Source organism: Helianthus annuus, chromosome 17 (assembly GCF_002127325.2).
Source record: "Helianthus annuus cultivar XRQ/B chromosome 17, HanXRQr2.0-SUNRISE, whole genome shotgun sequence".
Taxonomy (NCBI): Eukaryota; Viridiplantae; Streptophyta; class Magnoliopsida; order Asterales; family Asteraceae; genus Helianthus; species Helianthus annuus.
The window spans coordinates 132,086,836-132,095,809 of NC_035449.2; the positions used below are offsets into that span (position 1 = coordinate 132,086,836).

Here is an 8,974-nt window from a genome sequence, read left to right on the forward strand (position 1 = left end):
TCCTCTTCAGTTTCAACCCCCTCCTGTATTGACTCTAATACCATCAAACAAAATTCATTATGAGAAGAAACATTGGAAGCATAGAGTGCAAAGTTTTCATCACTGAGGTCCTCAGGCATACTGCTCCAGTCAACAAACCCTTGAGTGAAAAAACTTTGTTGATCTGGTTGTACTACTGCTGGAGCAGTGGTTTGAGGTGCAGCCTGCACTTGTGCCTGAGGGACAGGGGTTTGAACATATTGGATCTGTGGAACAGTAGTTTGGACGTAGTGCACTGGCACAGGGGCAGCAGCATAGTGAGCAGTGTTCACTTGAGCTGTTGGGGCATATTGGGTATAGTGCACAGTGCCTTGATTTTGAGGTCTAGGATTTGAGCTAGGATGAGTGATTATGGGACCAGTAGTTTGACTCCTACACTCCCTAGCGAAGTGTCCCAACCTATTACACTTGTAGCACTTGATTTTTGATTTAACCAACCCAACCCTTAGATTCCCATGCAAACCTGGGAATTTTCGCCCTGTTCTTTTGTAAAATTTGCTAGTTCTAACACTTAGCAAGGCCAGTTGGTGCAGAATATCCATTTCCTCTAAGTCAGTGGGATCAAAATGCTGTAGATCATTGAGTTCAAAGCTTAGATTGTCTGACATCTGGTTTTCGTTTGCAGTGAATGCAAAACTTGCAGTGTGAGGATCAGGGTTGTTAAAATTTGCACCAGCAGTTATGTCAATGAAGTGATCATAACCCTGATCCTTAGCACTATTCCCAGATTCTTCTTGACCCAGAAGAGCAGTATTACCGAATGTATAATCATCAACGGCTTTTCCTGACTCTTGTAACTTCCTTTTCTGGTTCAACTCCCTTTCGTAGGTCAGGAGTCGACCGTGGAGTTGGGTCAAGGTCAGATCCTTGAACTCAGGTGAATTTCGGGTGACAAAAGCTATGGTGTCCCATTTTTCTGGCAGTGACCTGAGGAACCTGCTATTTTGAGTTGAGTTTGTAAAAGTGGTATTAACAAGCCTCAGTTCACTGATGAGACAACTGAAATGCTCAAATTGTTGCGTTAGTGATTCACCTTTAACATGACAAAATGTTTCATACTGTTGGTTCAGGATTTCCCTATTGTTTTCTATTACTTCTTCGGTTCCCCCAAACTGTTCCTTAAGCGCGTCCCATAACTCTTTGGCACTGTTACAGTGTAACAGTCCAGCATATATTTCATTGGGCAGCGCTGATGCTATGATGCTAAACGCTTTAGCATCTAGTTCGATCTTTTGAAAGTCGGTTTCGGTATAGTTTTCAACTGGTTTTGGAATGAACTTTTTAGCATCTTCAGCGCTTGGCACTGTGGGAACATGGGGACCAAAGACGACAGACCTCCAACAACCTGTGCTTTGTTGAGCGAGGATGTGACCCATCCTCCTCTGCCAGATGTTGTACTCATTTCTTTTTAGCATAGGTGGTTTAAAAAGCGAGCCGATGTTGTTTTTATCATCCTGAGATTGTGACGTCATTCTTGTTGTTTTACAGACACTGAGAAATTAACTTTAATGGTGATTAATCCTTGCCCTGTTTTTCAACAAACGAACAAACGATCAGTATCAACTGTTATGAGCTGAACTGTTTACGTCAAAATGATTGTTAAATCAAATTTGACTGTCCAAGCTCTGATACCAATTGTTGGATCTGAGTTTGTTTCTGATTGTAATTTGTGTTTGTAATTAAAATGAAAATGGATGAGTGTGCAGCGGAATTATGATGAAAACAAACTTTGCATACAATCAAAGGAGAGTAATACTTTGATCAAACATCTTTACACAATGAATCGGAAGATTGAATTTATTTCAATAACGATTACAATGCTTGATGAATGAATGCAAACTCCCCCTCAGCCAGAGCTCAGTTGTTTGTTCGTGCAAAGAAGACGATGATGCAAAAGAGCTAATAGAACAGTACAAAGTACTGATCTATTTATAGGCACTTGCAAACTACTGAGCATCTTAGCTGACGTCACCATGAAAGTGACATCTAACCTCCTAACAAACTCTAACCTCTGATCTATACAAACACTGCTAAGTTAACTACTGCTATTACATTATATTACAAAACAGACTATTGATCAGCTGCTGCAACCTTCCACTGCTGTAAACCCAGCAGCACTTGTCCGGATCAGCAGAGCTTGACTCAAAGCAGTAGATTGAATCAGCAGGGCTTTAGTCTTTCATCAGGTCTTTTTCTTGAGCAGCAGTTGTAGGTCAGCATTTTGCAAGATCAGCAGATAGGAGGTGAGCAGCTGTTGAAATCACTTTCAAGGGGAGAGCTTTGTATGTAATCATCTGCTTATTTTGGATCCACTGCTCTGATCCAGTTTTGGCTTTAATTATCTGTTCATCTGATAGGGTTCAATCCCAACAGATTTGAAGGGATCTTCTCTCCTACCATCCTAGGTATGTTCTAAAAGAAGGTTCCAACAACCATCTTGTCCTTTCCTCTTTTATCCATTTCCTTCTTCTTCATCTTTCTCTAAAAACCCCCATTAAAGCTTGAGATTTCAAGCTTTATTGCAAGGATTATTGAGTTTTGTTCAAAGAATCTTGTTAAAAATAAGTTGTATAACATTGTTTTAAGTTACTATTTTTCAAAAAGGCTTCACAGGTTAGAAAAATAACTTAAAACTTCAAGATTTCTTGTTTCAAAATTCTGCAGAAAGGTGAACACGGGGCTATGCTCATTGAGCACGGGGCCGTGTCCTAGGTACTGTTTCATTAAAATAAGCTGTTTTTCGGTTTATTTTCGTAGAATGTCAAGTGAAAACAGTGGAACATCGTCCGTGCATTCAAGAAACAGTAGAAGTGGAAGGAGGCCTTCCATCGAAGCTACCCTTGTACACTACGTCATGGCGCTACGGGAAGCTCTCGATGAAATGACTTCGGTAGAGGAGGTCCTAATAGACCGTATAAACTATCTTACGGTGGGGCTGGAAAATAGTTTTCAAGAAATTAACCTCTTGCACCAGAGGTTAAATATTCTTGTAACACCTCCCATGGAACCCGTCCTCCCTCAAGAGGATTGGAACCTAGCACTTGGAGTCAACAACCCTACCGGATGGGATGACATTCCAGCGGAGCCTCCCCTTGAAAATTTACAAGAAGTCCCAGTGGAAGTTGTACCTCCTCAAACCGACGCCAACGAGCCCTCCTTCCTCCTCCCAAGGGAGATAGAGGAATGGCTAGCCGACATATGAGGAGTCCATGCCCGGAGGAAGGAGTTCTATGAAGCCGCATCCAACCAAGAATATTATCTTCTTGGAAATTTTGCTAATTAAAATAACTTGTAGGCTAGAACTCCTTGGTTTAAGCTTCTTGTGCTTACTTATCTAACTTACTAGCATTTTAGGACTATGTAATTCTCTCTATGACGGTTTTTAATGAAATGATGGTTTTAAGGTTTGGATGATGTTGTAATAAATAAAACACACTCGTGATGGTGAAGGATAACAAGGGAAACGAGAAACATCACCCCATGCACAAAAACAGGGCCATCCGACGACAATTTCTTCATTACAGTAAGCTCAGCACGGGCCGTGTCCGCCCCACACGGCCCCGTGCTGCACACTCTGCAGAAAATTGCCTAGTTCAGGTAACTGGACACGGGCCCCCGTGTCTAGGCTTCTGTTTCTTTTCTTTAATTTTTGTCGCTGGCACCTGAACACGGGGCCGTGCCCGGTCACCACGAGGCCGTGTCCAGGATGCCAGTAACATAAAATTTTGTTTTTAACACCATTTTACACATCCATTCAACCTAAAAACTTATTTTTGGGACACATTGAGGACAATGTGTAATTTAAGTGTGGGGGGAGGGGGGATGCTAAAACCTTGAATCTTGCAAGTCCTAATAACAAGCCTTACACAAAACTCTATTGGAACCGCTAATCACCCCAAAAATTTTTCAAAAAAATTTTCATTTTTTTTACTTGTCTAAGTTTAAGTTGGGAATTCAAGTTCTAACAAGGTTATATTTTTACAAGTTTACAACCGATAGCGTCGTGATAAAAAGAACCAACATAAGAAAATTATGAAAAGGCATGACAAACTTAGTTAAAATTTGATTATATATACTTGATCACATAAAAACCCTTTCCCACAAAAGTGAGTTTTGAGCCTTTATCGAGCATACAAATACATATCTTTACACTAAATGCTCATTTTTCGTTTGTTGTGTGAATAGCCGCTTGGTTCGTACGACTCTAGAACTTGCCACAACAATACATTCCCGGTCCTTACCAACTTAAACCCGAGTAAGTAAATGATGGAGGCATTAGGACTAACCCTTTTTCTTTCTACACCATTATTTTTCATTTTTTACCACCTACCCAAAATCCCCCTAGTTAACCCCTTTGAGCCTAAACCTTTTCATTTCTTAACCCAAAACAATCACCCTTTTTACCCACCTAAACCTTTTTATTTTTAACCCTTTCTTTTAGTAACAACATTCGGTTTTTTAATGACTCTTCTTCAAAAAAAAGTTAAAAAAAATATAAATATTTTGATGAAACCAAATAAACAAACAAGTTCATCAAAAATAACTTTGTTTGAAATAAACGGTTCATCAAAAGAAATAAAAATGAAAAAATAGAAAGTCTTTCAAAAACCGATGATTGTTATGCTTTTCGCCCTTTTTACTAACCACTAACCCAACCACCCACCTTTAGCCCAAGCCTAACCCTTCACCCAAAAAGTCCTCTTGATATTTACAAAGGTATATAGTTAAAAAGGAGGAGGATTGATTGCTTGGCAAGCATATGGTAGGAGTAAGTTCCATGCCGTTCTCGAGTGATTCACTAAAAAAAATACACCTTCGGCCGAGTGTTGAGTGATTCCCCGTGAGGTATGTGAACTTGTATATAAATGGAATTTTAAAAAGGTATGTTATGGCTTAATAAGTAATTTATCTTATGAAACGTTTTTAATAAATCATGACGAATAGGATCGTAAACAAATAAAAATAAAACCTAAATAAAGAATCTTGGAATTCCCGACACTCTATGACAAGCCCAAAACTTCTCTTCTACCCATTCCATTTGGGTGTGTAAACCACATTATAAAGAGTTTTGCTTGAGGACAAGCAAAGATTCAAGTGTGGGGGTATTTGATGTGCACAAAATGCAACATATAAATTACATCAATTGTGGCATAAAACTAACCCTTTTTTAGTACTAATGTTGGAAAAGGTGTGCTTTTGTCTTCCTTTTGTATTTTCAGGATTAAATGAGCTCAAAATAACAAAAGAAGCAAAAAGACAGCATAATCTAACATAAATACAAGAAAAGGAACAAAAGTGACATGCCCGACCTCCCGACAACATCTTCCCAAGCAAAACAGAGAAGTCAGAAGACTGAACACGCCCCGTGCTCAGTGAGCACGGGGCCGTGCCCAAGTGCCAGCAGAAAAGAGAAACTCATAGAAGCTTTTGTTGCCTACCACGGGGCCGTGCCCAGCGGACACGGGGGCGTGGTCAACTTCCTACAGGCGCATTTATTGTAATTGTAAATTACAATTAATGAAGAGAGAGAGAGTCAGATGGACATAGGGTCGTGCCCAGCGGACACGGGGCCGTGCCCGAGCTTCTGTTCAGCCTATAAATAGGAGTGTTTGGAGCTCTTGCAACTCATCCCTTGGCACACCACCTCTCTCACACTTCACCCACCACCCACCACCCACCACCACCATAACACCATCATCCACCACCATCATCCATTATCCATCATAGAGTGTGTGAGTCGTCTCGGGATCCAAGATTGATGGTAAGAGTTCTTGACAATCAAAGGCCATGTTTGCCTAAGTCTCTTACATCACTTGGTGAAGACAAGTGTTTAGTGCAATACTTTTTATTTTTAATCTTTTGCACTTTTTAATTGGTTTTGTATTAATGACCTTAATTACTAGTTCCTTATGTTGAAGGTGATTCTTCCTTATCGTTTGTCTGTGGTGTCTTGGCATTATTTTACTGTCTATATAAAATAAAATATTTTCACCATTCATATCTCCACGGTTTATATGGAGGTATGTTGGCTACCTGGTGTAACACCCCGAAAATATAAAACTTTATATTAGAATTATATAAAGTATAAATAAATGAGAATTCACCAATTAGAAATTTTAACCTAGTTGGTTAATAGTTTAGAAATAACCTATAGTAGAAATTAAAAGCCACTAAATTAAATGTTGTTCAAAATGGAGGGACTTAAGTTGCCAAAGTTTAAAAATTTGTGTTACTAAATTAGTAAAACAAAAACCAAACACCCCATTTGGAGGTGTTGGTCGACCAGGAGCAAGAAAAGGGGCGATCCCCACTTCTCAAACCCTAAATCCTGCTTAAACTGTCAATTGAAGGAGCAAATCTGGTCCAAACGAAAATCCAAGCTTAGAATCGTGATCCTCATCGCAAGAGGATTATAAGGTATGTGAAATTTAATGAAAACTCTTAGCTTGGAATTCTCATGAATTGGGGAAAAATCTGAGATTTTAGTTGCATGTTCGTCTTATGATGATTTAGGCATAACTATGGTGTTTAGAGACAAACCCTAGACAAATAGAGGCTGAAATCATGTAGAATTTTGATAGAAACTATGATCACCATTATAGGTGATTAATGGGTTATGTGAATTGGAATGAACACTAGGAAATAGATTGTTAATCTAGTGTAATTTGGTAATTTTGAGATGAATTCAGCATTTAGGAGCTTACAATCATGTAAAATGGTGAATTTATGTGAAATTATGGCTAAATGATAAACTAAAGATGTGATATATAATTATGTAAAAATCTGCTCAAGAAGTGTTTGTTGAAATGCCTCTATGAAGGCTTAGAACTGAAATTCCAAGTTTAAACGCATAATCACGATGTTTAGTGTATTATGCGAATTATGATTTGAAAAGAGAGTTCTAAACATATGATAATTGAACTCAAATAGGAACGGGCGCAGGAGCGTCAAGCGGACAAGCGGGTGGCGAACCACGTCAAAAAGGGCTACTTTGAAGGTATGTAACTTGACCCGTTACATTAAGTAGATTTTGATAATCATATAATGCGTAATAGAATTTTTAGAATAAGAGTTGTTTGAATTAAAGCGAAGATGACGCTACATTGAATAATAGGTCAAAGTTGGTTAGAACTCGTTGGTAGTCGCTAAAAAAGGAGGATTCCTTAGACGAGCCAAACGGGTCGAATAATCAAAATAAGGCATGGTTGATGTCTCGGGATATACTGGATTGATCTTTGATATTGGTTGATTGATAACATATTAGAAATACAAGAATATAGAATATAAGTATGCTAGAAAAGCGAAACCCGGAATTTGGGGTTGAGCATAAAGAACAATTTAGACAAGGTATGGATGCCCAGGGACTACCGTAAATTACGGTGGTACCGTAATTTACGGTAGAGGTCAATTGTTTACGGTGGTTTGCCCCTGTCTTACGGCAGACCAAAAGTTCACAGGACCTACCGTAACTTACGGTGACAGTGGAACCTGCAAAACTTGTAATTTATTATTCGTAATCAGAAGTTAGTTCTCGTGTTTATATATTATTTATTAATGTCAAAACTAATGTTTTAATGGTGTTGACCATAGGTGACGTAATGGATCTTACGGATGGCGGTCGAGCGAATAATGAAGAACCGAACACTACATTTTGAAAGCTTCCGCAATATTTTAAATCTTTAGTAGTCTTATGTATGAATTGTAACTACTTGTTAAACTACTTTTGGTATGTTTTAACTTACACACTAGTCGACTAAGGTTGACGTACTTAAGAACTCCGTTAACGGATGTTATGTCACTAAAACAATATTTTGATATAATTAGTATATTTTATTATTAAAATCAAGTGAAAAATTTAAGGGTGTTACAAGTTGGTAATCAGAGCATAAGGTTGTCAACAAAGTGTTCGGTTCAAGCTTGATCGATCATCCGGTAAGAATTAACTTATTATGTTAGTAGATTAGGTCTTATGTAAGGAATGAGGAACGAATTGATATGCATGGGAAGAGTGTGTTAACACACTCAAACCCGGAAAGTGCATTAAATGTGAACGGTTAAAGCAAGTTAGGAACTTGGCTAAACCGAAACAAACAAAGCAATGTCATAAATGAAATGTTTAACGCTTGATGTAAACATTTCAGTTTCAAGATGTCGAAAGGGAGAAATAATGATTTGGTGCCGACAAGCACCGAACAAATGAAAGAAATAATTGCCGAGGAAGTAGGAAAGGCAATTGAAGGCAGTCTATCTGGGTTTATAGACATGATTCAAGGTACGGTGTTGTCACTCGTAGAAGAACGAGTTAAAAGGTTGGAGGATACGGTCAACCTTATGAAAGACAAAACTGGAGAACGTAAAGGGTGCTCATACAAAGAATTCATGGCGTGTAAACCGCCAATCTATAACGGGGAGGTCGACCCGATAATTTGCCAAAGATGGATAAGCGATGTTGAAGGAGTGTTTGAACGAACCCATTGTGACGTAGGTGACTTTGTCGCTTACGGAACGGGTCAATTGAGAAATCAAGCCAAGGATTGGTGGGATAACAAGAAGAAGGAAATGGGAGCCGAAGCGGCGAGGGTTATGACTTGGGACGAGTTTAAGGTACCATTCCTTAAACACCACAGTCCCAAAGCGGTTATTAACAGAATCAAAGAAGAATTCATCCAGCTGAGACAAAAGGGTGAAACAATCGATAAGATCACGGGCATCTTCATGGATAAGCTCAGATTTTGTGACGAGTTAGTCACCACTGAAGAGCAAAAGATATATTACTATTACAACATGCTGAGTGCTGAATACCGGGAATTTATGACTCCGTCAAAATACGAGACCCTCACGGAGATTAGCAACACCGCCGGGGAACGTGAAATCGAGTTAAAGAAACAAGTGGAAAGAGGTGAGCGAAGGGCACACGATGTAAATCCAAGCCCTA

General features: G+C 39.0%; 1 long non-coding RNA gene across 1 annotated transcript; it reads left to right on the top strand.

The window, feature by feature from the left end:
• Positions 1-6,379: 6,379 nt before the first annotated feature.
• Positions 6,380-7,764, top strand: LOC110920757. The gene is made up of 3 exons (XR_002581882.2): positions 6,380-6,456; positions 6,970-7,036; positions 7,630-7,764. It is a non-coding gene; the product is annotated as an uncharacterized LOC110920757 (long non-coding RNA).
• Positions 7,765-8,974: the final 1,210 nt, after the last annotated feature.